The sequence below is a fragment of the Aplysia californica genome, unplaced genomic scaffold (genome assembly GCF_000002075.1).
Source record: "Aplysia californica isolate F4 #8 unplaced genomic scaffold, AplCal3.0 scaffold00142, whole genome shotgun sequence".
NCBI classification, from domain to species: Eukaryota; Metazoa; Mollusca; class Gastropoda; order Aplysiida; family Aplysiidae; genus Aplysia; species Aplysia californica.
Genome location: NW_004797412.1, coordinates 366661 through 376226, shown reverse-complemented (window position 1 = coordinate 376226; position 9566 = coordinate 366661).

The following is a 9566-nucleotide window of genomic DNA, read 5'->3' as shown; positions in this document are numbered from 1 at the left end:
ACTACCAAGGGATCTTTAACGGGCGCAACTTGCACACGGGACCTCGGTGATTTGTTCGCCCTTGTCCAAGAAGGCTAGGTGTAGATCCTTCCTACCAGAAGATTAGAGGTTTGGCTGAAAGACAGCAGTGAGAAGGAGCCAAGGAGTAGCAGTAGAAAGGCTGCAGAAAGAGTCAGGAGCCCAGAGGAGGGGGCAAAGGAGGGTGGGGGCAGAAAGTGGAGACGAAAGCAAACGACAGAACATTGCTAGATAGCAGGAAAGGAAGTGAAAGGAGACAATTTTAGAGAAAAAAATGTTTCCGTAGCTACCCGGATTCGAATCCGTGACTTTTGAATGAGAGGCGAATGCCGTAAACTCTAGGCCACGAGAGCCCTCGGATACTCTAATACATAATATGTGCGTACAGGTGGCGATGAACACAAACTTTATTAATTGTCCTGTCTTATTGTGGGAAAGTTTCGAAATTGTCTTGGTTTGACACTCCTTGCAACACTAATAATTGATGTACACATGGGTGAGCATACATAAACTTTAAAACAACATTGCCACCAATACAAATTTCTCCCTATTAGTTGAATAAAGATTGTCTTTGTCAAAAAAACAACTGATCAAAAGCAAAGCAGGTGAAAATGCAGTCTGGCTCAAAGAAATCAGTTTCGACTCTACCGTTCATGCTAGTGGTCCGACATATTGTTGTGAAATGTTTTTGTTGGGTTTTTTTCGTAACGTGCAAAATAGATTTTCTATTGTTCTTGCGTCATTACACGGTAACCATATGCCACACGTCACGGGCCACAGAGTTAGCATACAAAAAAATGTTGTGTTCTTATTTGTGCCGGCAATAGATACGTCCGGGAACGAACGGTAGAATAATCAGTTCTGAATTTAAAAGAAAGAAAGACCAACAAAAGTAAATAACAAAGAAGATATCTCACATAAAAGCGAAAAGACGGGAAAAGACAATCTTTCTAATCCTGCTCTGAAGTGATTTCGGTCAGAATATGCATTCTATATCAAAAACAAAATAATAGCAGTTTTATGCACTATCAGGCCTGGCCACATTTTAAATACTCTCGCTATGACGTCTACCCATCGACCGCAAAAAAAATCAACAGTAAAATCATTCAAAATTGGCTGGAAAGTTCAGTGTGAATGAAAACAGAGAGAAAGGATCCAACAAAGCTAATTGTGGACAGTCTGCCACACGGGTCTAGCCAAATCTGTGGAATCTAATCACCTATTAGCGGGTGACCGGGGTTGGGGAGGGGGGTGCCGCTGGTATGTCCTTCATCTTTTCTTTCCCTCTGTTGTTTTTGTCTGGGGTGGATCAGAAAGACGGATAGAGAGAAAAAGAAATTATTTCATACATTAAATGTAATTAGGAATTAAATATTTGTATAGTGTCTGCCATCTCTTCAATGCTAGTTGAAGATATTATCCCGTTCGTAGAAGTGGGATTTTGCTAGTAATGATTTTAAAAAATAATAAATTTTTATAGGGCATACCCATGCTTTACAGCATGTTCAATACGCTTTATATCTGTTACTACCCCATGAGACCCTAGAACACTGAGAAACATCCTCGGCTTCCTGTGAAGCATGTACTGAGAGTAGCCGCTGATGATGATGATGATGATGATGATGATGATGATGATGATGATGATGATGATGGTGGTGGTGGTGGTGGTGGTGGTGACAAATAGTTTTGCTTTTCTTTCTACTGGAAGTTGACAGGCAATTAGACTCAGAAGTGGTCATATCGAAGCCAGCGACGACTATATCTTGACAATAGGCTGAGAGGAACATTCACGCCCAGGTCAAAAGCTACCCAGTGACTTTTGTGACGGTAACCAACCACACCACAGCTCACTGCAGATGCTGTTACAAGCATGCAGATCACTGCAGCTCCAGGTGGGAGTGGATGCTATTCTTTTCCGTAACAAAGTGGGAGGTTCTACCTGGTATCAATAAACCAACGAGACAGGGCCCAACATGAGTCATGTTGGCCAATACGCTGGAATTCCGTCAGACTTGCTCTTTGAGATTTCCTATCTGTTTCGTTTCGGGTTAACCAAGTGTGTGCGTGGGAGATGGATAGTTGTATATGTGTGTGGGGGGGGGGGGGGTAGGAGGGTGGTTGGAGACGCTCTAGTGCATAACCGCGGGGTAACCGAAAATCAAACCTACAACTGACTCATGGCACTACTTTTTGCATTTTGGGGGGATTTTTTTCCCTTGCTCAAAAGCTAGACTGTACCACTGCCTGTCATCTTATTGGGGATACGCATAACAACAAGTGTCATTTTGTTTGTTTGCTTATTACACAGACTTGATAGTTATGATATTCTAGATCTCACTCTTTCATGGCGGCCACTTTTAGCTATCCATAAAACTTATCTGCACTGCTGCCTACCATGGGCGCCCCAGTGAAGAGCAAAAAGCGAGCTCGCCATAGTCTAGTGCGTGCGCAACGTTTCCCTTCTTGCCCTTCGTGTGGTTCCAAATTGAGTGTAATGGTGCACTCCGTTGTGAACCGGAATTCCGTCAGAAAGCACGGTCTGTGATATTATGATATAAGTCTATGGTGCCCTATATAAGAGGCCTCATTAAATGACGAATTGAACGAAGTAACTGACAACAGATAAAATCAAGAATCTTGATCGCATATCAGTTGATATGACAATTGAAATTACACAAGAAGGTTGTTGTTGTTGTTTTGTTTTGTTTGTGTTTTGTTTTGATTTTGTTTTGTTTATTTTCTTGGAATCTTTTTTTTTTTACTTTTGATTGTTCCGTACTTTTGCCTGGTGATTTAAGCTTTCATTTGCTGTGTAGTTTTGTTGTTATTGTTGTTGTTTTGTTGTTGTTGCTGTTGTTTTTGTTTTTATTATCACCTCATTTATGATTGTTTTTTGTATTCTCAATCAGTAAATTTGTAATAGCTTTATATTTCACTTGTACTTTGTATTATGTTTTTTTTATTATTCGTTTCTAACGTTTTTTCTGCTCGCTTATTTTTGGGGTTGACTTCAGTGGGGGGGGGGGGGGGGGGTTGGTTGTTGTTTTTTTATTTGCTGTTTCTCTTGTAGACTTTTAAATTATCTGGCAATACACATGTGAGTGGCAGAAAGAAAGAAAAAAGAATGTATGAGAGAAAGGAAGAAACAGACAGACAGACAGACAGACAGACAGACAGACAGACAGACGGACGGACAGACAGACAGACAGACAGACAGACAGACAGACAGACAGACAGACAGACAGACAGACAGACAGACAGATAGGCAGACAGGCAGACAGGCAGACAGACAGACAGACAGACAGACAGAGAAAACACGTACTAGTAGACTCAAATTTCTGTATGTGAAACAGGGAGAACAGATAAACAGCCAGAGAATTAGACCGATAATGAACGCTGGAAATGAAAAGGGGCCAGGGGCGGGGATGATGTCCGGGACAAAAGAGAAACAGCGCGAGCAATGACAAGCGCCTCTTTGGCCCCCTGATGCCAGGTAAGTCAGGCTTGTGCGCGAGTGCTGTTGGCTTATAACTTTGGCAAAGGACGCCTCCTTGGGCAACGGGGTGGGGAGGGATGGAGGAAGGCGAAAAAAGGAGAGAGAGAGAGAGAGAGAGAGAGAGAGAGAGAGAGAGAGAGAGAGAGAGAGAGAGTATGGGTAATATTTGTCATGGAATGTGAGACCCATTTTGATTAGAGTATATTACCAAAGTTGTCATGAACGTAAATGAATAGGTTACTGCCTTAAAAAAGAGCGGCGGGAGTGGAATTCGCCGCTGGCGAGTAAGTGCTTGCAGAGGTCATGTACTTTGACTCGGGCAATACCCGTGACATATGGACTGCCCTGTTGGGGTTGTGGTGTTCTACGTCTCGCAGAAGCACAAAAGATCAAAATCACGCACGTAAGGCAAAGCTCTCTGAATTGCGCCAAGAAGCGGAAAGGTTATCAAAACTGCGATATACCCAAACCGCCTGATTAGTTTGAACAAAGGTGAAAACAAGTAAATCTGCGTAAGCACTTACATACATCAAGTTACGAGCTCGACATCCCATTGACTGGGGGTGCGATCCACTGCAAATGACGCTTTTGTGATCTATCAGCTTTTTCCCCTTTATCAAGCTGTGCTCCAAAGGGGTTTTCGGCTCTTCATGTTGCAAAACAATTATTTCAATTAGACAGCAGCGTACGCCGACAAACCAGAGGAATAGAAAGTCGTCCTTTCATATCTTTAAGTCACGTTTCTGTATGCTGTCCTTGCTCTATGATAGCTCGGCGAAAAGACCGATGAGAACGATAGAGAGCTACGTAATTGTTTCGTGGATTTAGAGAAAGTGGACAAAGATAAATATGGAGAATACTTAAAGAGAATGCAACCAAAGGGCAACTCTGCCATCTAAAGGCAGTGCGACAAAACAGTACATTTCATGATTTTGAAAAAAACACCTCGAAAAACTGAAATTAATCACCTACATAGCTTTACTATTTTGAAAACTTATTTCTGATGTAGATACATCGTGCTGCCCTTGACACAAAATGATATACGAAAGACAAGTGCAACAAATCAATCAAACCAAAGATCCAATTTAGTCAGATACGTCGCTTTGCCTTGGTTCACAGCAAATCTATAATATTTATTATATTCTAGCAGCCTGAGCGCAGTGTGCACACAGAAGGGAATTATCTCTTGGTTTGAAGTCACATCCAGAGTCATACATGACTTTGTATTGTCACCCCTCCTATCCATCATTCATGTTATAGGTATAATAACTAAGGCAGAAAATCCTGACCCATGTGAGCTAAACTAGCTGCTCTTTGCTGAGGATCAAAGAAAGGTGCACAACAAAACATTCATTCTAAGTACATGCAAACAGCCCAGCTGGGGCTTATGAGAAATATGTCGTGAAGGTTAGCACAAACATGACAGAGGTGATAATAATAATCGAGCAGAATACTAACCAACCTCGTCGTCACTATCAGTGGTGGAAAAAAAACCTCAGGCATTTTAATGAATTTAAGTATCTCTGGAGCATCTTCACTAGCGACAGAACATTAGACAAGGAAATCGAGACAAGAATTCAAAAAAGCAAACAATGCCAACTATCAGCTGGCACCATGTCCCCCCAGGTATATCAATGAAACCAAGGCCGATGCAGTCAACAGTATCTTTGTACCAAATCTTGCATATCAGTGCCAGACTTAGACTCTTACCAAACCTCAAGCAAAATGAGATGCCCCAGGAAGAAGGTAAACAAAACAAGGAAAGACAAGATCTGTGACTAAGCCATCAGAACATTGAAAAGTAAAGAATAAAATGGTTTGCACATCTAACACGCATACCTTTCAACTAACCATCCCTTAAAGTCTACAGCACAAGAATACCTGGCTGCAGAGCGAGAGGATGGCCCAGGGAAAGGTGGATTGGTGGAGTAAAGGACACCTTAGAAGCTCGCAGTTTCGGGCTCCAGGAGGCTTCCCATTTTGCCGAGGCCCGATATCTCTACTATTCCCAACCTCCCTGTAACTCCTCACGGTTAAAGTGACAGATATAAAATAAGTTCGTTTGCAAAAAAGTTAAACGCTATACTTAGTACAAAATAAATAATGTCTTTCGAAAGCAGGTATCACTTTAAAAGGTTTTCGCCGGTTTTATTTATGAATACTCGGTCAACTAAAATGCACGAAAAAGGCCCACCCTATTCGAGAGAGCTTGCACAGAATGAGTGGTGTCCCGTCAGATGAGGAGTTGAGACCCCTGTCTGTGGGTGAAGTGGATTATATCTTTGGTCCGCTCGCCGTCACTTTCTTTAAATGACTCATTATGGTAATTGTGAAGTAAGCAGGGGACGAATTACTTTTTGTCCCTACGCAAAACTGCACATAGCTACAAATTACTTGAATGCTCACGGGCCTGAAAATGTGCGATTTTGACAGTGTTTCTTCCGTGTTCGCGATTCTGATAATATTATCCTCTCGCGTGACGAAAGGTCAGATGAATCAACGCAGTCGACCACCTGCACCGCCATCTTTTCGGTACGAGGTTTGGACGAACTGTGGAAGATAACTTGTGTGGCGAGATGAACCAGTTTCCTTGTTGTTCCATACCTTTGTTGTTTCACAGAAATTCTTAGTGACATTTTGTGTTTTTCCTTTTGTCGTCACTAGTTTCATTTGTTTATATATTTCAATGCTGAAAAGCATACAAAAGAGAGTAGCCGTACGAGTATAAGAGCCACAACAGGTATGAGTTGCATAGGTAACAACACCATACTTGACACACACACATGTCATTTTGAGGACGAAAAGAGATAAGAAAACTGGAGACAATTCTACAGGTTTTAATAAGACAGGCAGGGGTTCATTTCTTTTTTTTTTTTTTTTTTTTTTGGTTAGTGTTTTACGGCGCTCGCAACTTCAAAAGGTCATATAAGCGCGCAGGACACATTAGACTTTTTCAGTTGGTAGGAAATTTGAATTTTACCCGGATGGCAGCTGAAGCCTACTACTACTACTAAAGCCTACTCTTATCGATTTTAGACCACCAAGTGATCTTTAACGTGCGCAACTTGCACACGTGCCCTCCGAGATTTTTCGCCCTTGTCCGAGAAGGCTAGGTGTAGATCTTTCCTACCAGAAGATCAGGGGTGTGGTTAAAAGACAGCTGTTAGAAGGAGCCAAGGAGTAGCAGTAGAAAGGCTGCAGAAAAAAGTCAGACGAAAGCAGACGATAGAACATTGCTAGAGAGCAGGAAAGGAGGTGAAAGTAGACAATTTTTAGAATAGAGAAGAAAATATTTTGGTCGCTACTTGGATTCGAACCCTGGACCTTTGAATGAGAGGCCAACACTTTAACCTCTAGGCCACGGGAGCCCCTGTTCGTTTCTTTGATTTTGTTGCTGCTTCCTCTTTTAGTTTGAGCAAGTTGATTGGTGTTTTAAAGCTTATCGTTTATGATGGTTTCGCCTAGATTAAATGCGCACTTAGCTTTCCATGATGTCCTACGAAGGTGACATCCCGTTACAAGATAGTAGACACAGCATGAATTTGTAGAGTGCACACGGCTGCTCTTTAATTCAACTGAAAGTCATTCTCCATCGATAAGAATACTTCATGTGGTAACACAATTTTCAGTAAACATGATTATATGATTATGTGAGATTAATTAGCTATAGGGTTTTGCGCTAAATTTTGCATGCATGCGTTTACATTATTTACTTGTTGGGTAAAACACATCTAGAAATCAACGAACCATGCTCTTTTCTAAATAAGAACTTCACCAGTTTTATGGTGTATTAGTTAGGCTTTTTATTAAACGCAAGACAGAAGTTCGTTTCCCTCGTGGGGAAGTCCATTCTATCGAGTATCTTCATCTTCCTGCAGGGATGTTGTAGCCTACTCGAGGCAGGTTGACCCTGACAGGCAGGACTGACGCCGACGCCTCTTCAATTATCTAAACTGTTCAACATTTACAATGATGAAGGAGAAAGTTTGCAAACTGTGGAATAAATGTCGGTAATTATTACATGCGACGAAGACACATTGCCAAATGTGCAATCTCGAGATTTTTTCACTTGCCTTCTTTGTCGTAACTGACATCTTTATGGGAAGCGGAGAATAATAAAACATACAGGTGAGGGTCACAGGAGGAACGCTTTACCTCTATATTAAGAGAAACAGAACCCTTGTTCACTAGAACTTCGCTTGTTCACAAACAGCCCCATGCAATGCTCGTGGGGTTGGCGCCTGACAAGGCGCTAGTTCATCTATCATTACCAGGAAAACCTACTCCGTCATCATGTTTTCATTTCTAAAAATCGGTGTTTTGCAAGATTGCGATGAGATAGTAACGTATGTCCGCAATCGTTGTTCTTCAAGTTTTGCTGAATATTCTAGAATCGGAGAGAGTTACGGGGTTATTGTAGCTCACTGAATAAGTTATGACCGTGTGCTTGGCACGCCATCGCCCGCTGTACACGTGCACGTATCTCTGGCAACAGAGAGGCTGGGGAAATCCCATCCCACACATTTCTGGGTAGAAATGTACTGCACTACCTGGCGGTTTGCGTACCTACAACGCGAAATGATAGAATCGAACTGATCACTGTAGTATCGAAATTTAATCGATAAGATCACCGGAAAGAAGAAATAGTATACTCTGCATCACAACGTAAGAACTGGCATAGCTCTGTCCCCTGCTCAATTTTCACCTCCTAGTGTCGGTTCTCAATTTGATAAACACACGAACGTTTGAGGCTCGAATCTGAATAGGATCAAGTGGTTTTTGTTGGTGGGTTTTCCTGGAACCTTCAATTTAAAGCCTAATTTATGTGAATAGAAGTCAGGAAATGTCGACTGTTTCAGAAATTGTGCCGATCATGCGACAAATGAAAAGTGACGTCCACGACATTCCAGCTCACTTGTGTACACATAGTCAAGGCTCTCCGGCTTGTTGCGATTGACGTCAACACCCAAGGCCCCGTGCACATTAGGTAAATTTCCACTCGTCGCTCGGCTGCGAGTATGACAATGAGGCAATATTCGCCCATTCGTCTCTCTTTGCCACAACTGACATCATACATCACAACCATGCAACGAGTGGAATGCCACTATCAATTTTAGTTTAGTTGTTAGCACATCGACACACATAGCGGGGGCAGTAAATATTATTGCCAGATAGGCAGAATTTATATGGAAAAGAAAAGAAGAAGTGGTAGTGGTAGTAGTAGTAGTAGTAGTAGTAGTAGTAGTAGTAGTAGTAGTAGTAGTAGTAGAGAGACAAAGTGTTGCCGCCACAAACTGACCAAGTCTAGCCTCTATAACAGCACACACATCTTGATTTGAAGGAAAGTTCAAGGATTTATATCATTTTGATTTCCGAAACGTCTGTTTTCTTCGCGATGAGAATACAGAGCGCTCAGTTGGATTAGTTCGTTTCATGATTAACTCAAATGAGGAAGAACTTCGTTCGACTCCTTGCAATCTTTAACTCTGGTTGGTTTTCAAGTTTTTAAGGCAAATCTCCGCCTCTGCCAGCTTGTATCAGAGACGGAGGTTAATGATAGTAGGCTCTGCTTCTTAGATAATATTACGGTGTTGAAAGGTGGGTAGAGCCATTATTTTTGCTTTACTGGTGTGGACATTCCCGACTTTGAAAGGTTGCACTGAGTTGCATCAGTTCAATATTAGGCGTTGAAATTAAGCTAAGCATTTCGTTTAGCAATTAAATTTAGTTACACCAAAGATAGTAAATAACAAGATGGGCCACTCAGCCAAAAAAGTGTCCGCAGGAAGTATGCTCTTTGCTTCAGATGGCGCTGCAGTCTGTTTTGAAGCTCTCTTTCGTTTTTCCAGAAGAAGAATAGGAATAGCACCTCCTTGCGTGCGCAGATCGACTGCTGTTCATCAGCAGTTCGGGTTCGTTCAGTGCGGAGTTTTAGGTTATTTATATTTTAATGACCTCTCGCCTTTCATTCTAAAGTCAAATTAAACGAAGAAAACAATCACCCTTTCCTCCGGAAGAGGTTTTTTGTCAGCGTAACCATTTTAAAAAAGCG